The sequence below is a fragment of the Notolabrus celidotus genome, chromosome 1, assembly GCF_009762535.1.
Source record: "Notolabrus celidotus isolate fNotCel1 chromosome 1, fNotCel1.pri, whole genome shotgun sequence".
NCBI lineage: Eukaryota > Metazoa > Chordata > Actinopteri > Labriformes > Labridae > Notolabrus > Notolabrus celidotus.
The window spans coordinates 32,259,328-32,282,312 of NC_048272.1; the positions used below are offsets into that span (position 1 = coordinate 32,259,328).

The 22,985-nt window shown below is 42.8% G+C and overlaps 1 protein-coding gene and 2 long non-coding RNA genes across 5 annotated transcripts in view; 1 reads left to right on the top strand and 2 right to left on the bottom strand.

The window, feature by feature from the left end:
• The window catches only part of LOC117832576 (dedicator of cytokinesis protein 3-like), a 267,287-nt gene that overhangs the window by 205,417 nt on the left and 38,885 nt on the right, over positions 1-22,985 (bottom strand). The window lies entirely within an intron of this gene.
• On the top strand, positions 16,359-19,798 carry LOC117832756. The gene is made up of 3 exons (XR_004635255.1): positions 16,359-16,431; positions 18,909-18,958; positions 19,614-19,798. It is a non-coding gene; the product is annotated as an uncharacterized LOC117832756 (long non-coding RNA).
• Positions 20,708-21,393, bottom strand: LOC117832807. The gene is made up of 2 exons (XR_004635266.1): positions 21,247-21,393; positions 20,708-20,969 (listed from the first exon to the last, which is right to left on the bottom strand). It is a non-coding gene; the product is annotated as an uncharacterized LOC117832807 (long non-coding RNA).

Below are 22,985 nucleotides of genomic sequence, written 5' to 3' on the forward strand. Positions count from 1 at the left end.
AGATCGAGGTACGAAGAAGGGGAGGGAGGCTGAGAGACAGAGAGAGAGGAGAGGAGGGAAAACGCCCCGGGTAACTGTTAAACTGACTTAATCAGATCAACTTACTGACCTGGATAAACTGTGCCTGACTGGAACACACAACTACTCACAGAACAAACTGTCCCTCGAGATCAGGGGGAAAGAGAGGGAAAGAGAGAGAGAGAGAGAGAGAGAGAGAGAGAGAAAGAGAGAGAGAGAGAGAGAGAGAGAGAGTAGTGTTAGTGTGTGGACGTGTTGGGAGAAATTAGAGATACATGTAGAAAAAAATTATTTAAGAAAGAAGCCAGCAGTCTGCTCCAAACTCCCAAAGAGAGAGAGGGAGAGAGAGAGAGAGAGAGAGAGAGAGAGAGAGAGAGAGAGAGAGAGAGAGAGAGAGAGAGATATGGGAGGGACCAGTTTGAGGAAAGAGTCTGCGGACCATAGACTGTATGTATAATGGACAGCGTCGCTCCACCTTTTCCCATTGAACAGTTTTGAAGCCAAAATATCCCGTTCCAGAGCGCTGCCATCTTGTGAATTTTTCTGCAGCCAGAGTCTGCGCAGTAGAGAAATTCGGTGTTGCCATGGTAACGAGCTCCGCCCTAAAGCGTAGAGTTTCCCTCTATGGCAGCTGTCAATCAATCCGGAAGTAAGACCCCGTTTTTTAACCTCTAATAACTAATGAAAAAGAAACTTTTCAGAAAAAGAGGCCTTGAACACAAAACAGTCAAATAATAACTACATATCACCACAGAAACATTCGTACGACGTGTATTTATTTTTCAAAGTTTGACTGCAGCCCCATTCAAATGAATGGGGGAGACAGAGTTTTTGACCTATACTGTAGCCAGCCACTAGGGGGAGCAGTTTTTGTGGCAGCCTCACTTCCAGCTGAGCGATCGGATATTTTTGACCTTGTTCATCTTTCAATTTAGAAAGCTAGCAGGCTAACATGTGCTAGTTAGCTTTTCCAGAGACAAGATGAAGCTGAAGAGTACAGAAGTGTATTGCATTCACATGAGTAAAAAAATTTGCTCTGTTTTCCTGAATTAACAAGTTAATTCTCTCTGAATTACAGGAAAGTGTTGTGTTCTGAATTGACTACATACCGCTATAGTCAAATGCCATTAGCATATTTGCTTTGGGTTTAAAACATTGGGAGATACTAGTGTCTCTAAGCAACATGGATGGCTTTGTTTGCACCCAAGGACTTTGCAGCTGGTGATTTTCAAGTAAGCCTCCCGATGAGTCGTTCATTCAGAAAAACGGAGCAGATTTTTTTTTCTCACGTGAATGCAATATGCGTCCATAGAAGAGTATATGTTTAGTTTTCAAGCTTTTCTTTCAAAGAAAGTCAACAGAGCAGACAGTCAGAGGCAAAGGAACAGAAAGAGGTGAGATGGTCGAGCTACAGCAAAGTCATTATCAAATGCTAGCTTTTACCCAATTCAGTCAGAACCACTCTCGTCTAAAGAGTTAATCATGTGCATGCAGCAAGTTATATTTGGCAGTATGGCTCTGTTCTGGTATCTCCCTGCCCTTCCACTTGCCTATGTGGAATGCCAAAGCCTGAGGTGAGGAGAGCACACCTCCCCTCTGTTTCATGACTGCAGGGAGAGCCCCCCGGGTCCAGAACCAGGCGAGCATCAGAGAGGATACATATGACACTTGGTCTGTTGATGTCTGAAGATGAAGGATGTACAAACTTTAATGTTCATCAAATAGTTTCTGCAATAAACCGGTCTGGATTTATGGTTGAATCAAACAACTGATATCAAACTCTGAACACGCAGAGGTTTCAATTTTCAACATTCATAATATTTACGATTTTTAAGGCCCAGATGGACCTCCACAGGAGATTAGGAAAGGAAAAAAAAGGATAAAAATCCGCCCTGAAAGAAGGAGATATCTGAGGTCTCAGCGATACTTAGCAGAACTTCACTGAAGGGAAACTTTGCTCTCCCCAAACATCATCTGAACCCAGAGTCTGTTTGTTAAACGAAATGGAGCTCTGAGGGAAGTATCCCTCTGAAGCAAAACAGCTTTAATTTGCCCATCAGAGGAGATGCAGCATCCGTGTTTTTCTCCAAACTGTCAATGACTTCGGGCTAAATTAGGAAATCCCGACATCAGCACAGAAAACAGGAAAAGGCTGGGGTTTCATGAAAAGACAGAAATAAGAGGAGGGAGGATAAGGGCTGAGAAGAAAGGCAGAAACAAAGAGGAGGTGGGATGTAAAAAAAGAGACCTGAAGGGATTCTCCTCTGCAGAGTTCACTGGGTTCTTCCTCTCTGTCAGCCTGTCAGGCCCTTACATATATGTTCATTTGTGTTTTTTGCATCACTGCACTTATAGCGTGTGCATGTGTAGGTGTCAGATATTCATTGTGTCACAGTGAGCACTCTTGGGTCAGGGCGGAGGGGTGGAGGGCTGACAGGGGAATGTGCCTGTCAGGCATTCCTCACAGCTTTTACGCCTGCTGTGCAGCTGCATTCAAACATGGCCTCTCTTTGTCCAACAACAAACAAACGCACTCCTAATGACACCACAGCACTGGTCCTTCAGCTCACAGTCATATCACACCGAGCAGTCAGAGGTCAGCATGATGAAAACTGACCTGTGGTCCACTATGATATTACATAATCACAAACTCTAGACTGCACCAGAATTACAGTTACAGACAGAACTAGTTGACTGAACTTACTATTACTACTTATTCTATAAGCATGAAACATTGTTCATGTGTTGTGTGAAGGCTGTATAGTGCAGCCATCCGCCATGAGCTGGGTCAGTAGCTCTGGTTAATGTCTGCTTTAAAGCTCTACTACCTGGATGTAAACAGACACAGGTGATGATGTCATCTGTTAGCGTTGCGAGGTTTGTAAGTATGTTGATCTAGTAAATGGAGATAAAGTTGTATGTAGGCTGTGTCTGGTTAAACTAACATGTTACCACTCCACCAGAGCAATGAGGAACCAGGACTGAGAGTTCCCTGGTTAGCCACACTCAGCAAACTAATATGGCATTGTTTACCTGCAGACTCTGTGATCCCGTGTTTATTTGTGTAAAATAAGTTGTGCTTAGTTTTGAGTTTCCTTACCTTTAGACTAACTGCTTAGTCTTCACATAAAAGTCAGTTTTAACAAAAAGGAAAATAGTTGCTCAGAACATCCTGATAATCAACAAGTGGGGAAGATATCAATGAAACAATCAGTGATCAAACCCTTTTAGTGCCATTTTAACTTTAATCCTACAAACTGTTGTCATATATCCCAAGTACAATTCTTCTATTATTTACAGATTTAAGTGTTTGATTGAAAGCCCCTCTTGTCTCTGTGCTGATTTTATCCTATAAATGAGAGTAAGTAATGTACTTCACACAAAATCTCTCCCTGCTGTCTTTTAACTGTGAAGTTTACCTCTCTGTAAAATGTAATAAAAACAGCTGTTTCTGCTCTGTTGTGACTATGTTATGAGATTTAGTAGTGAGACCAGGCTGGACTTCAAACTATCCGTATATGAACTCTAACTTTCCTTGAATAATAAACATTTTGTCTGTTTATTTCTGGGAATGTTGAGTGCACCAGCTGGGTCGACGCCTGGGTTTAACTTTTATGAGTACGGAGCAGGCGTAAGATTAAAAAGTCAAATCAGTCCGGCTAAAGTCATGCAAACAGAAAAGTCACAAATAAAAACACTGTAGCGGCATGTCTTGTTTACAGGATGATTACTCCAAAGGACAGTGAGCTGATTTCCAGGTTTCACTGTTTGAATTCATTACAGAGCTCACTGTACAGCTACAGTGTGTCCGAAAGAAACAGAGCGCTGTCCCCGCCCTGCAGGTGCTGATTGCTCTCATGTTTTATATAAAATGAGGCTGTCAGCTGTGAGCTGTCAGTGGTATCCAGTCCTGTGACAGTGTGGTTCTACACTGCTTTCAGACCGCCCTGATTTCCTCGTCGATAGCTATTATTTGTTTGTTTGTTTGTGTTTGTGTTGGTGTTGATCAGTTTTGCAGCAGCAGCTTTAGTTTTTTTATTGGGTCATGTTATCCAAGCCCTCCGCAGATACTCTGATGGGAGGAGAGAGTGGATGGAAGAGTGTTACTTTGCAACACTCACCGCCTCCCAAATGTTCACGTGGACACGGCCGGTCTTAGTCAGGCTCTCGGTGCGCTCAGAGTCAGTTTGAGTCAAGGAGCTGTCATAGCTGAGTACGGTGCAAGAGATAAGACCATCTTAGTTCACGCCCAGCTGCTGCACTCAGCCCCTGATGACATGAACTATAAAACTGTTCATATTTGAAGAAGTCGTATTTGACACTATAGTTCTTCTTCCAGTGGTGGCTGGCAGTCCTTGTATGTAAATGTGATGGTGGGATGAGGGTTAAACAAGTCAGTTTAAGACAATTATTGAGTCAGAGAGGGAAACAGACCGTAAAGTTGTAGCTGCTGCAGATGGAAGTGGGAGGAACAGAGGAGATGAGTAATGCAAAGAAGAGAAAAGTAAAAGTGAAGCGGCTGAATCATACGAGGCTCTGCACAAACTCCACACAGCTCTCTGAGGGAGACTTCATGTCATCATTTAACGTAGGAGAGAGACACACTGTGGTGTTTTCTTTACGCAGCTTCTTCTTCTTCTTCTCTCCCACTTTGTTCCAGTGTGTAGGCATCACTCTCTTACTTTAACTCTCCATCACACCCCGCTCCATCACTGACACACACTCACACACACACAACTGTGGGCTTGTTCCTGCAGACGTAATGTAGTAAACTCACGGGGACTCCCCTGATACGATCTGCTGTAAGAACCATCCAATTATTATGAATTCATAATAAAAGCATGCACAAATGTTCCCTTCTGAGCGTGTGCAGCATCGAGCAGGGACAAAAGAAATGACCAAACAAGAGAGGAGGAATGAAAGCATATAGAGAAACTAAAGTGATGCAGTGAGTAGCGTCATGGGGATGTAGAGCGTTTAGCACAGCGGGCCCACCCAGGCTACAGAGAGATGTAATTGGCACAGAAACAGCAGCGAGCAGCAGGGGTTACAGCTGTTGCATACGCCTGTGAGCGAAAAAAAACCAAGACATAACTGGAATAAAGCCACATAATGAGAGCTCTCACAAGTACTGTGCATTTTAAACAGATTTACGTAGATCTAAAGGGAAGTGCTCAGAGTTTAATGGCTATGGTTGTGATAAGTGATAGAGTCACTGTAACTATTTTTATTTGCATGAGCGAATCTGAAACACACAACTTACACAACTTAATCACTCTCAAAAGAAGGGGTGGACACAGAGTTATGAGCGACTGAACAGCAGGGCAGCATATTAGGTGATGTAAAACTCTGCAGCTCAGTTAAAAAAGGAATAAAGAGAGCAGAGAGGAAACATTGTTTGACTTCTTCAGCGCTGCTTTGGGACTCCTCCCTTCATGTTTTAATCCAGCACAGCCTCACATCATCATGATGCTGTCAGCTCGCTCTGTAATGTTGTTCAGTAAGACCAAAATCTGCAGCAGATGGTTAGCGCAGTTCTACATGTAACGCCGGCAGCTAAAGAAGAGCAAACATTGATTTGTGTTCTTTCCAGTTTTTTTTTCTGTTGCAGCTGAAGGGTTTTAGAAAAAGTACAAAATCCACATCAGTCATGTACGAAGCTGGAGGACGCTCTACCGTGAAACATCTGTGCCCAGAAAGGACGATGATATCAAGCACTAAAGATCATCAACTATATTTTAAAATACATTACCAGGCTGTGATAATAAAAAACATGATTCTGATAAGAGCACTTGTTTATTTTTTAACAACCCTACACTTCAAATCGAGATCAATCCATCAAAAAAAAAAAGTTTAACACATTTATGAAGTTCACCTCTTCATGTTGACAATGTGGCAAAAATGTCCTCCCAAAAGCATTGTTAAACAACACAAAGGATAATATTATCACTAATCTCAAACTATGTGGAGAGCACAGAACTTCAGATTCATAATGTCTGACCTGTTACCAGCAGATGAAAGAGGAGAACAAGAGGAACATGTTAAAACACAGAGTGTTGCTATGCACAGTGCTAACGTTACGCTTCTCCTTTTTTCCGTATAAGACGGGGCACTCAGTTTTTAGGTGCTGTAAAAATGATTGAATTCCATATAAACTACTTCTTAACTTTTTAAATCATAAGTGATGTTAAAGAAGCAGTTTATCTATCAGCTTGGCTGTTGTTTACTTCAGCGACGCCTGATCCAGCATCCTGCAGAACAGATCCAACAGAACAGTCATACTACAGACTACCTTTAAATGCAGTGTACAGTACCTACTGTTGGCAGTACCTACTGCATACTACATTCGTAATCAAAGTGGAGGGAAACACAAAAGAGCAGGAAGTGAAATTAAACCAGACACACAGGGAGCAGATAAAACAGGAAACACTTTAGACTAAACTAGGAAACACAAGTTAAAATCCCCAAACAAGGCAGCAAATTAAAACCATGATACAAAACAAGAAGATTCAAAGGCAGCCTGTGACAGATGAGCTTTGAGTTACAGGACTGACTGAGAGGAGAAAATACCACCAGGCTTTAAAAGTTACAGAAGAGGAACTCATATAGGTGCTGCTGTTATTTTCTGCATCTGTTCAGAATGACAACAGAACAACACTTTAAAGCAGTTTTACATCTACTGAGTACAAGGCTTTCTCTGTTGATACTTGAAGGTAGCTGTGAACTGATGCCAAGCCCCTGTTAAGAGAGACGCTGTGTGTGTGTGTGTGTGTGTGTGTGTGTGTGTGTGTGTGTGTGTGTGTGTGTGCGTGTGCGTGTGCGTGTGTGTGTGTCTGTGTGTGTGTGTGTGTGTGTGTGTGTGTGTGTGTGTGTGTGTGTGTGTGTGTCTGTGTATGTAGAAGGTTTGTCTGAAAGTGTAGGATGAAACACTTTGGACTGTAGGAAATTGAGTAAGGTGAAATAAAACACTCCACATGCATGAAGGCTGAAGACTGCCCGCCCACCCCTCCAATGCAAGCTGGCTCTGATCTGCAAATGGCATGGTTTTTGGAAAATGAGAAACTGAGAGAACAGTCGGGGTTCCATCCGTGACATCTGCCAGTGGCAGAAACAAACAGCAGGAAGGACAGAGACACTTTCTCCTGCTGAAGGTTATGTGAGCTGCTGCAGGGCTGCAGTGAGTGAAAGGCTGTGCACGCATCAAAAGAGTGTTTTTAGCACCAACAAAAATGTGCTTTCTGGACGTGCTCTCTGCAGCTGAGTGTCTGAGGTTGGACGGGGAAAAAAGCTTTTCTTTAACAATGACACACGCCATCACAGACACGACTGGGGGCTGTGTGGAAGCATCCAGAGGCTGCTTTCTGCTGCCTTCAGCTCTCCATGAGCACTGTGATTGAGGGTTTTTAATAGAGTCTGGCCTACATAGGATTTATAAGCCTGGTGGTCTCATTATTTAACTTTATTGAGCTGCAGATTTTGTTTTTTGGTCTTAATGGTAAAAATAGACTTTGGATAAAGACCTTCTATCTTTGGGCATAACATAATTACTGAGCAGGGTAAATAACTGATCCATCAGTGCTGCAGTGCTGCAGTGCAGGAGTAACTTTCACCCTGTGAGCCTGAAGAGAGAGAATCACATCAGGACCATCACGCAGCAGACAAAGGATTCATATTCAGGCCCTTCTGATGTGTGTTAGTTTGCTAAATGTATAAACAAGCTTTAAGACACATCACTTCATGACACCAAAGTGTGTCCCACTCCTCACCTGTGTACCATCTCAAGGCCTCTCTCACACGGCCAAATTCCACCAGATCCGTGTCCGGTCCATCTACGATCTGTCACGGCACCGGATCTGATAGGTTTCTATTCTAGTCAATGTGTTAACTTCCACTGGATCCACTCCATTGCGTTCCGGCTTCGTCTCTGATCCGGCAGGTCGAAACGCAACAGATCAGATATACAAGACTTCTATTGTTGCCGGATGCCGAAGCACGACGCATCAATCTCAACAGAGCAGATGGAGCGGGACAGGAAGTCAGGCACCAAAACAAAATTAAAACACCCGGTTAATTTTCAGAATAAAACACTCTGTGTTATCACCAGATCGTATTTCGCTTAACTACAACAACAAACTGTCATTTTGAGCGGAGCCAGGCCTGGAGTCATCAAGTCAGAGCTTTTCAGAGGACCATAAAGACAACATGTACGAGGAGAGGAGGAGGAGAATCCTTGGTTCAGTGTTTGCCGCGGGAAAACCTCGGTCACATGACTCCAGCCGTCTGGCGATCCACCTATGTGCTGCGTTCCGAAAACGCAACCAGTGGATGTTGACGGATGAGAGAGCACGGAGCCGGACCGCAGTGGATCAGAGACGGATTGGACACGGATCTGGTGGAAGTCCCAGGACACTCTGCACACCTGACACCAGTAAAGTCTGCAGGGCTCAGTGCTGAGGCTTGACGGTGGGCACTAGGATTGTGTTAGGGATGTACATTTTAAGTATTTTCCGTGATCGATTTTTGGAAATGTTAACGATCAATTATCGATTAATTGATAAAAAAAACATTATTATTCTTACGTCAAAAACAATGCCAAATAGGTTGTTTTCCCCCTAAATAATATTTTCTAAAGCAACAAAATGCATATAACTGACAGAATTGAATACGGGTATATGTTTGACACGCAGAATATCAACGATCATGCTCATTAAAATATTCTCCGCGGACATAATCTTATAAAGTGAAGGCTGAGACTACTAACAGAAAATTACTTCAGACTCACAGTGTCCAGTTTTCTGTCTACTCGTTCTACTCGAAAAATAAACATGTGTATTCGGTCAGGTGTCAGCCAGGAGCGCAACCGGGTCATAATCAGTCCAGCTGGAGAAAAGCTCAGACGGCTCTGATGTTGTTGGTCTGTAAACGTAGCGTACCAGAATTTCCCACCTGTCTGTTGCCTTCGTATCCAAAGGTGGGAAATGTCCTGTTTAAAGCTGTCAACCTTTGTGTCTGTGTTGTTGTTGTTGGCAGTAGTTTTGTATTGATCCTCTTTTAAAAAGCGCACGTGTAGACCTGACGCACAGTCGCAGCCGCCAGCTGAGCGTCTCCGCTGTGCGCAACATCTTTAACAGCTGATTCACATCGAAACATGCTTTAAACTTAAAACACCTCCCTGATAGATGAGTGTAATATAAGACCACATGATGTTTGTTCCACGTGACGGAAAATTGATAACAAAAGTGTGTGTTTCCAGTAATTTCTTAACAATCAATTAATCGATAATCGATTAATTGTGGTCATCCCTAGTCAGTGTAACTCCACATAGGTATGCAACGACCCTTCCACTAGTAGTACAACATCATCTACCTCTGCATACATTTGTCCCACAATGACACATTTACACCCTGGTATAAAACACAACATGCTTATTAAAAGACGAATGTAAAAGGTTTATTGGAAGTGAACATGTCAGCAGGAAAAGGGGGCTGATAGAATGATTGGATAAAAGCTCTTTTGCAGCTCTGTAGCCTGTCAAACGAAAAAGGAGCTCTTAGTCATTCATTTTTATTTTTCATTTTCAGAGTGAACAAAACACTGACCTGAAAACATGTGTGTGAAGCTCACAGAAAGCACACAGTGTGCTGGAGAAGATGCTGAATGTCTGTGAAAGTGGGCTAACGTCAGGACAGCCTTTTGTTGTGTTCACTTCATGTAACTTTGATATTCAGGTTGTGCCTGCTGAGATAAACCCTGCCAGTGCTCCACAGAGGAAAGCACTCAGGCTGACGGAGCTAAAATGACAGAAAGAGAGAAAAAAAAACAACTTGCTTTTCTGACCTCCTGCTTTCATGTTGCTCTGCACTTTAGCACCGGCTCTAAACTCTGTGTTGAAGCTCTGCAGTTTATAAATATTACAGAGAAAAGAGAAAAAACTGAAAGAGACACAAGAATTAGAACTACAAAACCTGCACAGTGTTAACTCTGCACAGCCATTTCAAGATCACTCCAGCTCACTGTTCTTCACCTCCTCTCATTCAGTCACTCTGCCCTTTCCTGCTCATTATCCATCTTTAAAGCTACCATGAGGATTTGGATGGATTTCTGTCAACGTGAGCGCCTCCTGTGGACAAAACGCAACATCTCATCTGTCACTGCTCTTGAACTATACATGTGTAAGAGGTGCCTCCTCATGAAAATCCCTTCCTCCTGACTTTAACACTAAAACCTCTCTCTTACTGTCAACCTTTATAGAAATAGAAACAGAGGTGGTTTCAGCATCCTATTAGTCGTGTAATCCAACACCGACCCGGTGGCAGCAGCATCAGGGATTAAAACAGGGATTAAAAATTGTTACGTGAAAATAATCAGAGGTCTGGTTTGGTCTTGTAGGTCATATAAAGGAATCAGTGTTGACTTCAGTCTGTTTCATAACTAAAAAGATCCTCATAGCTTTACAGAAAATTCAAGAAGTGCATTAAAGGTGACATATCACGCTTTTTTCATCAATATATATTGGTCTAAGAGGTCCCCAAAACATGTCTTTAAAGTTTATGCTCAAAAAAACACTTTGAAATCAGATTTTGGCATGCCTGAAGATCCCTCTTCTTCAGTCCTCATCAGAACACTCTGTTTTCTCTCTGACCACGCCCCCTCAGGAAGTGGGTGTGCCTCGGCTCTCCAGCACGTTGATCTAATGTTTACATGTTGGCTGAATATACACGGCTGCTCAGAGATCGCGTTACTTCAACCCTCTGAATCTGATCCAGAATCTGATCCTGACGGAGAGGCGCCTGCAGCAGGACCTTTCTGAAGGACTGGTCACAGATTTAGTGTTTCTTGTTGTTTTATTTATCAGTATGTAGACGTGTGTCTTGGTACACAGCTACGAACATGTAGCTATGTGGCTATGCTAACTAGCACTAGCACTTATCCATGATAAATAAAAATCATCCACTAGATCTTCAAATCTGCAGACGTGGGGAGTAAAACCGACCTCTACCAGAAAGGCAGCGGGACCTTTTATGAAGGATTGGTCACAGATTTAGTGTTTCTTGTTGTTTTATTTGTCAGTATGTCGACGTGTGTCTTGGTACACAGCTACAGCTACAGCTACAGCTATGAACATGTAGCTATGTGGCTATGCTAATTAGCGCTAGCACTTATCCATGACAAATAAAAATCATCCACTAGATCTTCAAATCTGCAGACGTGGGGAGTAAAACCGACCTCTGCCAGAAAGGCAGCAGGACCTTTTCCGAAGGATTGGTCACAGATTCTGTGTTTCTTGTTGTTTTATTTGTCAGTATGTAGATGTGTCTTGCTACACAGCTACAGCTACGACATGTAGCTATGTAGCTATGCTAACTAGCGCTAGCACTTATCCATGATAAATAAAAATCATCCACTAGATCTTCAAATCTGCAGACGTGGGGAATAAAACCGACCTTTGTGTTTATTAAGACAGCCTACAACTAGCATGCCTCCCTCCTAAGCTCCTTGTTAGCACACATTTGTGCAGGTAATGAAAAACGGGGGAGGGATTCAGTATTACTTTATACAGTCTATGGGCTGAACAAGCTCCGAGCTCTGACTCCGTGACAGACCGGATATTGTTGTTACGTAACAAAAACACGGAAGTCTGAAACGGCTCGTTTCACACACATTTACAGAAAGGTGTAGAAATCAAAACAGGGGCAGAATGGATTTTTTTCATTCTCGGGGGGTTTGTAGACATGCCAGGGAAACATATTTCAGGTAAAGAACCATTAAAAAGTCAATTTTGCATGATATGTCACCTTTAAATTGAATGACATCACAGATAACGTGTTGATTTGTCAATAATAATAACTGTGTTTTTTTAAACTGCCGCATTACATTTATGTTTAATCATCTAACCTGGAGGGACTGAGGAGAGGACTTCCACCTCCAGTTCACAGCAAGTGTCGTTCGGTGTTCTCAGTGGGTCAATGCTGGGTCTCTGGGCATTTACAGCAGATGATGTTGTAGATATACGTAGGTATACGTACGTTTGGATATTTTCAATGTATGCTAGTTTCACCTGACGAGGTTATCACTTCACCTCATTTCATTTTGTTGTTTTTTTGTTGTAAAAGTTCTACCCTGAACATTCTGACGGCTGCAGAAACCTGCAAGTTTCTCTAGTTTATAATCTCACAGTCCTGCACCTGTTCAACCGAGCTTAGCACTCATGCTTTCTTCTTCTTTTGTTATTTAATGGCAGCTAGCAAACAGCTTTCAGACGAGCTGCAGACACCATCTTGTGATTGCAATGTAGCTGGTACTGCTAAAAAACAACTTGAGGGTTGTTTTTTTAAGATGACTTAATGGACACATGAACTACTTTTCGATAATAAATGAATATTCAAGACTGCACACAGTGTTGCAGAGGGTAGCGCTGTTGCCTCCCCGGTCATGCAGGTGCTTTTCTGTGTGGAGTTTGCATGTTCTCCTCATGCATGGGTTCTCTCCAGGTACTCCGGCTTCATCCCACAGTCCAAAAACATGCTCACCAGGTTAATTGTTCACTCTTGTTATGGAAGTTTTCCGCTACTGGTGAACAATGAAATAGAGACTTCTGCCAGCAGACAAGGTTATTTTCTTTTCTTTGCAAATAAAAGGTCAATCAACACACGAGCGGTCAGAATGAAGAACAACTCTAAGCATGGGGAGACCTAAACATTTATACCTGAGGAACACCCCCTCGGGTTTGTTTCACACCCTTTGTCTGCTGCAGGTATCGGCACCAGACCGGGTTGTGTATTCAGGTGGGAGGTTTAAGAGGTCTAGACATCACAATTTAAAACATAAATGGATCTTGTATCTTGGTGAGAAAGCAAGAGGTGGTGCATCTCAAGCAGGTCACAAAGTAACCGAATCCACCATTACACTCTAAATTAGGTAGTAGGTGTGTGTGTGAGCGTGAATGGTGGTCTGTCTCTCCATGTTTGCCCTGTGATAGGTTTGCGACCTGTCCAGGGTGTACCCTGCCTTCCGCTCAATATCAGCTGGGATAGGCTCCAGCTCCTGCGACCCCAAACTTGATAAACGGTAAAGATGGTGGATGGATGGAAATGAATACTCAAAAATCACGACTCATCAGAGGTAAATAACGTAAACAAACACCTGCTCTTTGTGTAAAGTGTCCTGAGACCACTTCTGTGATGATTTGATGCTAGAGATTTAAAAGTTGATCAAACTGCTGGAGCATCTTTTAACTGGAGTGTCCTGATAACTAACCTGACAGAGCGAGCACCTTCCAATCCTCGGCTCTTTACTATCACAACTCTCTTTACCACAATTCTATTCTCTAGTTTTTACGATCTAGTCAGAACAACACATCTGACAAAAAACCCAAACTACATTCAAATCTGTTATCTTTGTTGAATGTACTGGATTCACTGACAGGTGAATCGTCTGCCTCTTATTTTTCCCCGTAGTTAAGTTTATCAGCGTGATACCTTATGTATTCAAGAACGCTCACTTTTAAATGCATGTCAGCATTTACTTGACTTGACTGGCAACATGAGGAGTCTTTATCTTTCAACTTGAATCTAAATCATGACATCCGATGAGAAGATAAAACACGTTTATAAAGAAACAAACAACGACAGCCCGAACCATCAAACCAAAGTTCCCAAAGTCTGAAACATCTCAGGAGCGCTGTGACAAATCTAACTGTGTGTCCTCTTCCCTCCTCTCCTGGATGCTGTGCTCTCATGCTCCCACTCTACACCTACACTTCCCTCTCCTCCCATCGTTTACTCTGCAATCTGTCGGCTCCATCAGCCAAGCAAAGAGACGAGGGGAAGGAAAGGAGGGACAGGAGGAGGGGAGGGAAAGAGTAATGAGGTCAGTAGCACTTATCTGCAGAGGCTGGGTGAGGGATGGAGAAGATGCTATGGGCTTTCACTGTCTCACACTTGTCTTTCTGCTGCTCTCACACACTCACACACACACACACATTTAAATTCACTCTACTTTTCTCAGCGGGCTTTCTGTCACCTCACGTTACGTCTGCTGTCGTCTGTGTCGCTAAAGAAAACTTTTTCATCCCCTCTTTCTACTACGGCTGGATGTTAATCACTCCGTCTGGCTCTCCAGTCTCTCAAACTTTGTACTTTCCTTTTTGGCTGTCATTAATTTAGAGATGTTTCCTCACTTCACTTCCTCCTTACTCTTTACTTTTTCCTCTCCTTCTCAGAACTTCTCAGAGTTTCTACTCCTCCTCTACTCTTCTTTTGTTTTCCTCTCTCCTCCACTATCGCTGTCTTTCAATGTCTGCTATTATCCCACTTCAATCCTCCTCTTCTCTCTCACTTTCCTCATTTTCCACCTGGTTTATTGATTTTCATTGACTTAATGCAAAATGTAAATTGCAATGTGTGACTTCCTGTCTTCCTTTTAGTCCTATCTGCGTTTATCTTTATCAGCTTTCTGAATCAAGAGCATTTCCAGTGAAGTGAAAGTCCCTCTTCTTGCTGAATTAACCGCTCATCTGTCCTTCCTCTGCATCACCTCCTCAATTATCCCCGCCCTTCCTTTATCAGCCAGCCATCCATCCGCTCAGCTGTCACGCAGATTTTACGCAAACTTTTAAAATGTCAGGAGAAAAATGAAATGTGGATTAGATGTGTTTCCACCAGCTGGGCTGAGACGCATAAATCATGCTCCCCTAAATGTCAAAAAGCCCATTCCTGTGAGGAATGGAGGGTTTCTCTGCAGAACTCATCGGGCAAACTGCTGAGCTTCTTTACAGGCTGATAATGTTGCCATATTTCATGCTCTCACCCTGAAGGAGAAAACAAATATATTCTAATACAGCAAACAGAAGCCTGGTGTGATGACAGAGGACTGCCTGTTGCACACAGTAAACCACAGGCCTCTGACTCCTGGGAGGGTCTCTGAGGGTCAGAGCGTGTTTGAGATAAAAGGGCAAAAATAAAAAACAGCAGAATGAAAGAAAAACACTGAAGAGAGGCAGACATGAGTGTTTAATCTGCTGTTAACTCCTTGCAAACAACATCAATATCACCTGATATTTACATCCATTAGAGAGCTGACGGAGGGTGAGAGTTCTATTTAATGGGATGATGATGAAGAAAAGTTAAGCCTGATTTATGCTTCTGCTTTGAATCGACAGCATAGCCTACGCTGTAAGTCTGCATAGCCCCCGTACCTACGTGTTTACACCTTTATTGATAGAGGGAGAGGACAATGGATAGTGTAGGAAACTGGGAGAGAGAGTGGGGGAATGACATGTGGGAAAGGAGCCACAGGCTGGATTTGAACCTGGGCCGCCCACTACATTGGCGAGCAACTTAACCACGCCCGATAAATTGAGTTTTTGAGATATATTGAAATACTTACAAAGAATATATAGAGTTGGACGATATCGTTTGGTTATGTTGCATTAAAAAAAGTTTCCTGTTTCTTCCATAGAGCTTCAAGTTTGCCTGTTTCTTTTGTCTCCGTCTGTTCCTCTTCACCATGCCACGCCTCTCTCCCTCTGAGCAAAACCTAAACAGAAAAACCTGCCCCTCCTCCCACTCACTCACAACAAAAAGTCCCATATGCAGCAACAACAAGGAGTCAGATAAGGGTGGGAGCAACACTATCTAGGAGGAGCTGCACCATAAAACGATGAATATTAGCTTGATTATTGGAGATGGTTCGGGTTTCACATTTCAGACGATCTGCAGAATAATGTATCTTGTAGAGAATGCTGAAAGCAAGTTTCAAGGAAAAGTTGAGCATGACAAAGCCTCACCACCATTTACAACAGCAACACAAAGTGAAATACAAAGAGCCTTCTGCAACAAAACAATCCACGTTGCAATGGGACTTATGAAGAGAGTAAAGTGAAGCCAAAACTATCAGAGCTCCCCCTACTGACGGCATCAAGAATATCTGCTCCATGTTAACAGATGGGACGAGGGTCAAACTACACAATTAAAAAACAGTCATCATCTATTTTCATTCACAGTCTTGATTATTATTTTATCTTGTGCTCTAATGTCTTTAATCATAATCTGAGAACTCTTTCAATAGTATTCTGATAAAAGGGATCTAGGAGGAAACTTGTTTTTTCCCAGCACTAATGCAAATCACATTTACAGAAAGATCAGACGTGGTACGCACTGACAAGCTGACACAGATCCTATACGACAGTGATGGGCTGCCGGGCTCTAAACCCGTCTCATGTCATGTTTAATACACGCTGCTATACAATGACGACTCTGAAGCAGAGGAGATGATGTCTCATTTCATTAAGTGCTTGTTACCTCTCTCTCTTTCTCCTCCTGTCTCATGCTTTCCTTCTCAGCTTCTGCCAAAAGGTGGAAGGAACGAAGACATGAGGAAAGGAGGTGAGGAAAGGAATCGAGGGAACACAAGGTGAGGAACGTAAAGAGGGTTTCGTCTGTCTCCACACTGTTTCTACTTCTGATACTCTATTTCTCACCCTCACACACAAACACACACACTGTGCTGAAGTGAAGTGAGGTGTCGAGCTGAGGTCCTTATTGAAACTTCCAAGGACAGCTGCTACAAACGTCTTGAGTATGTCTGTGTGTGTGTGTGTGTGTGTGTGTGTGTGTGCGTGCGTGCGTGCGTGCGTGCGTGCGTGCGTGCGTGCGTGCGTGCGTGTGTGTGTGCGTATATACATAAGACCGGCCACATGTTGGCACAATTCCCTAATGTCTGATGACACGTACACACACACACACACACACACACACACACACACACACACACACACACACACACACACACACACACACACACACACACACACACACACACACACACAGACATACTGACATCAAGCCCCTCCCCCAAACCCTGACCTGCACACAGTCCGATGATGATAATGTGGGACAGGCAGATCAGCCAGATGTTTGTTGCTACATCTTGGTATGTTGGTTTTTGTGTATGCTTGTGATTGTTTATGCGTGTGTGTGCAATGTGTGTGTGTGTGTGTGTGTGTGTGTGTGTGTGTGTGTGTGTGTGTGTGTGTGTGTGAAAAATATAAGAGCAGGTGCATCTACTGTATGGATACGTGTCTTTCTTTCTGAGTGAGCGAGCGCCTGATGTACTGTACAGGCTGAGCTGCCTAGAGTCTGCTACAGTAAGTGCACATTGTGTGTGTGTGTCGGTGTGTGTACCTGCAAATACAGTATGTGCTCATGTGTTTTATGTACTAGAATCAGAGTGCGTCAATCAAACCTTCTCACACTTTATATGAACATTTTTTATGTTTCATGTTCGCCGCTGAACTGAAACATGTTCTGAGTTGTTCTGTTCTGGCACTGTTTGGCTGCTTTCTGTTTGTTGTGCAGCGTGGCCTCATACTCCTGTGTGTGTATGTGTGTGTGTGTGTGTGTGTGTGTAGCAGTATTAGAGTGAAGTAGTGTCCAGATGGCCGAGCTTGCTGTTCCTGCCCTGAAAGTGGAGCACTGGGCTAAGCTTCCATTATACGGGCTTAAAAAAACACTAATCACCCAACAGCACTCTGCACTACTGCTGCTTTGTAGAGGGGCAGCACCACCATGTGTGTGTCTGTGTGTGTGAGAGAGTGTGTGTGTCTGTGTGTGTGGGTGTGTGTGTGTGAGAGAGAGAGTGTGTAAGTGTGTCTAATCTTAGTACTACTCTGTCTCTACTGTGACCGACATTGACTGTACTAGCAATGACTAGGAGAGAGGTATGCACGTCCCTTTGCCCCTTCATATATTCATTAGCTAAGTATATCTGTCACATCTTACTCTGTACGTTGTACAAGAGGGAGGTTTTCAATATAATAATGGGCCTTTATTTCAAACCACAACTCATGTTCAGCTTTTTTTATTCCTTAATTTTTCCATTTCCAGTTTAAATTTTTTATAATTCATAAAAGACAGAGAGTGAAAGATGTTAGACATTCAACAGACTACTTTATGAACAATTACTGGGTTGCTGCTGCAACAACTGAATTTCCTGAATTATCAATAAAGTAAAATCTTATCTTATCTTAATTACAGTTTCATTAATGTGAGGATGTTGCAGGTAAAAGAGAAACATAATTAGACATACCTTAAATATAAAATGAATGAATGCCTAATAATAATGGAATAAATTGGTGTTTCATTGGAGATTGTGTTTTGTACAGTGGCTGGGATGTGCAATGCCAATGAACAAACATTTTTACATTTATAAAACAAAATTGAATTAGAAAAAAAACACTTTAACCCTCTAATATAAAAATGTGCAACAGCCTGGGAATTCATATATATTTGACATTAACAAACCTGTTTCCACTAAAATATGTTGATTCAGACTGATAAGAGAACACCTCAAAATGTTTTCCTGCCAATCACAGCTATATCTGATTTGGACTTTCGAAATAAAACTATTAGAAATGTAGCATATTAAAATCATTTCTCTGACTGAATATATCCAGAATTATCACTGTTTTTGCTAATTTGAAATTGCTTTTATTCTGAAATGAAACATCGGAATGACCAGTGATTGGCTGGATACATTATGAGGCTGTTCACTGTTCATAGTACTATAATGGGTCAGTGGAAACTTGGATTTTGTTCATAATATCACCTTGGATGGTATTTATTGATATGACAGACATCTTTTATTTTTAAAAACACATTTGTACATTCCTTTTCCAGTACAATCTGCTGTTTGTAAATTTGTTTTGAGACTGGTAGAAATGTTTTTCTCATGTCATTTGGTTTTATAAAATGTTTTTCAAAAAGTAAATTTGTCTCCAACTTTGTAAAAGCATTGCACTTCCCAGCCACCATAGTTTTGTGATCTGGAACAGAGTAAAGGCAGAGTTAGGCCCATTATTATAGTATTTCTTATTTTCTTTTATCCCTCAGAGACCGCCAGCAAAGATTGACAACCTAATGGAAGATCTCTACCGTACCAGGTAAGTGTTGCATGTAACGTCTGAGACATGCTCTGCAGGTAATCAGAGAGAGAGAGAGAGAGAGAGAGAGAGAGAGAGAGAGAGAGAGAGAGAGAGAGAGAGAGAGAGAGAGAGAGATGTCCACTGGTGTGTCTCTCCTTTTAATGTGATGTCTTTCCAAACACATTCCCCTCCACTCATCACCACCACAGCTAAACCATTTTGATAAAGGAAACACAGCATGCTGCTTTTAAATTTGCATTAATTCATTCCTGTCATGATTTGGATTCGCATACAGTCGACTGAACAAACGGGTAGATGTCCTGATAGAGAAGTGGTGCTTCATTTCTGTTGGCTTCGGTCCAACACTTTACTTTTAGGTTATCTACTGACGGTGAGAGACCATCTCCTCCTGGCACCGTGTCAACACTAGCCATCATCAGTTAACACATTAATGAGCATGAGTAGCTGCAGGTTAAAAGATGCCACAGGGGAACACCCGCTCTGCGCTGCAGGGCCTGCTGGCACAGTCAGGAGCTACTGGCACTGCCAACCTTCATCTGCTATCCAATTGTGTGTGTGTGTGTGTGTGTGTGTGTGTGTGTGTGTGTGTGTGTGTGTGTGTGTGTGTGTGTGTGTGTGTTTGTGTGTTTGTGTGCGTATAATGCATCCCCAGGTGCCAAGGCCATCCTGACATCTTGGCCTGACACAGTGAAGTGTCACCTCCTCAGCCAGACGATCCCTCAGCGTCAGACTCAGATGGATCAGCATCATTAACTACGTCTCTCTGAAAAATGTGAATCAAATGAAGAACCTTGTTTCCTTGTAAAGTTAGTTTGTTGTTGGATCAGCTGGACTAAATATGAATCGTATGTTTTTCATGCTATTACAAGTTTGCAAAATAAATCAATACTTATTCAAACGAGATATAAGGTAAGATAATTTAATTTATATGGATATAGTTATGTTGTGCTAAAATAACGTTATATGCCTCTTCAATACAGCCGCCAGTGCGTCTGTTTATCTTGCAGCAACAACATGGAGTCAGATAAGGACAGGAGCAACACTGCCTTGAAGGAGCTGCTCAGTAAAACCAAAAGTTCTGGCTCGAATATTTGGAGATGGTTCAGGTTTCAAATGTCAGACAAGCAGCAGAATAATGTATTCTGTAGAGACTGCTGAAAAAATAAAGCTCAACAAATCTCCTCCACCAGTGATATGAAGAGTGTAGAAAACTGCATGTTGCAACCCAGAACATCAAGCCCTCACAGCCTTCTGAAACAATCCACGATGTAGGCTTCATTTACCCGGGCTGTGACTTAGAAGAAAGTAAAAAGTAGGGCGATGTTACCGAGACAGTGGCCTACTATAGCTCTAAAGACAAGCACGATGGTAGGGCACAGGATGGCTTTATACAGAAGTTAATAACCATGGACCCACAGTACCAGTTTGCCCAACTGAATTGCTTTGCAAGAGAAGCTAAAAGTGTCCCGCCGTCTCCAAATCTTCTATTTTCTCTAGGATCAGACAGGAGGGAAATAGCTGAAGTCCTGCAGGATGCCCTCACTAGATGGAAGCTCAGCCCGATGGGACTGGTTGCTGCAACAATCAAAAAACAGGAGTAATGATGTCAAGTGTTGGACGATGCAGTGTTTTGGTCTCCATTCAGCCTTTTTGTGAGTGTTGCAGTGTTGAATGAAAAATAAAACATATGGTAGGTCTGTTGCTTAGTAAAAAGACTGATAACAGTAAGAACCGCTTACAGTGACATGTGTGTTGATCACTAAATCATGTTTTTGAAATGTTTGAGAAGTTGAACATTCAGAGAAAGGTTTTAAAGACGGACGAAAAGAGAAAGATCGGAGAAATTTTTCTTGGCAGCTACTTGCTCGACCGGTATCGATTTTCCTCAGCATGAACAAAAAATCTGAAAATATGTGAAGTCAACCTCCGTGAATCTGTTCATTCTTCAGTTTTACTCTCCGTCTGTGCCTCTGGAGTCACTCTCCTGACTCAGCAGGTTTAGACCTCCCTGTGAGGGAACACAAAAAAGCTGCAGTGACACATTACTGAAGACGGATCACTGCACACTCACACAGAAGCAGCTCAACACACACATACAGCGTGACTCACACTGTGAACCACCTGTCTCCGTCTCCAGCTGTCTCCTGGGCCTCTACTGTACTCAGCTCTCTGTTTACATTACTGAACCCTAATGCCTGAACCCACAAACCTCTCTGCATCTCATGTTAAATGATGCTCACTAATGGAGATCCATGATCAATCACTGATAAACTCACTGTACACACCATGCTGGGCTCCCAACAGCAGACAGACACAGTCAGAGAGCAGCCGGTGATATTTAGAGTCTGAAGAGGCCGACGTTCCCTCAGGAGATTTATGAAGAGTCGAGCATCGCCAGAGAGAGATGAATCACAGGTGGCCTTAAACATGAAATGAGGACATACAGCTTCTGAAACACAAACAACGTTGGATGAATGTGATTGGATAATACAGCTCTGATAGAAACCAGCAAGCTTCTGACACCAAAGATCTCATTACCTGTTCCTCTTCTATTAATGCCACATTTTTTAAAGGGTCTAATTAAGATGATGTCAGGCAGATTTACCTCCTTTGGCGATCGGAGGGGCGTGACCTGATCCGGGGCTCGTAGTAACTAAATAATCTTCAAGTGTACGGTGCGGTTACGACTATTTAACTGCTCTTGACTGTTTCGGAGACTCCCTGATCTGGAATCAAAAATATCAAACATGTTTTATATTTCAGTTTCCCTGTCGGACTGCCTTGGATAGAATATCTGCAATAACCAATGAGAAAAGCAGCGGAGGTTGCGTACTTTTCCAGCTCACAATCATGACAATGAAAGTACACAAAAACGTACCCCAAGCCAAGCTGAGTATTGAAAAAGGAGAGCAGCTTGTTGCATTATTTACCCAGATTATAATCCATGTTTTCTGGTCCTGTCCGACAGAGCACACGCCAATACCGCCCGCTGACGATATCAATTGCCTTCCGTGTTTATCTATCTTCTGAAGTCATCACGCAAGATACTGTGAGATCTCATGTCTGTGAAATTGTATTACCACAAACGTAAAGTGTGCGGTCTAGCGGTCTTAAGGAATCTTGTCTAGTCCTCGTGTGCGGTCCACCACGGTTTTTAAAATCAGTTAGGATCTAAAAGTCGTCTAGTGTGTCCCTAGCATAACTTGGCTAACACAGGACTTCCACCAGATATGTGTCTGGTCCATCTTCAATCTGTTGCAGTCCGGCTCCGTGCTCTCTCGTCCGTCAACACTCACTGGTTGTGTTTTCAGACCGCAGCACGGAGCAGGAGCATCGGACAGCTGGAATCATGTGACCAATGTTTTCCCGTGGTTATCACTGAATCAAGGATTCTCCTCCTCCTCTCCTCATCCATGTTGTCTTTATGGTCCTCTGAAAACCTCTGACCTTTTTTGGTGCCTGACTTCCTTTTCCGCTCCATCCGCTCTGTTGAGATTGATGCGTCATGCTCCGACATCCGGCAAAAACAGAAGTCTTGATATCTGATCCGGAGGGCTCCGACCTGCTGGATCAGAGACGCAGCTAGGACACAACGCAGCGGATCCAGTGGAAGTCAACACATTGACTAGAATAGAAACCTATCAGATCTGGTGCCATGACAGATCGGAGACAGACTGGGCACAAATCTAGTGGAATTTGGCCGTTACATCACCACTACTGTCTGATGTGTTTCTCCCTCTCTCGGCAAAATCCTCACCTGCTGCCTCCATGTCTGTTCCTCAACTCAGCACAATTACACCAAACAAAAGAAGTCAGAGGCAGTCTGAACTTCTTAATCTTAAAAGGGTTTTCCATTTCAGGGATTTTAATTATCCATTAAGTGTTCCTATTTCTGAACGTCTCACGAGGTGCCACTACATCCCTAAAGAACCCTTTTGTTGTTTATTCAGGCCCAACTTGGCAAACACACACAGGCCACATGAAGAGACGGTTGTGGCTGCTCTTCCTCTCTCTGCTGTCCTTC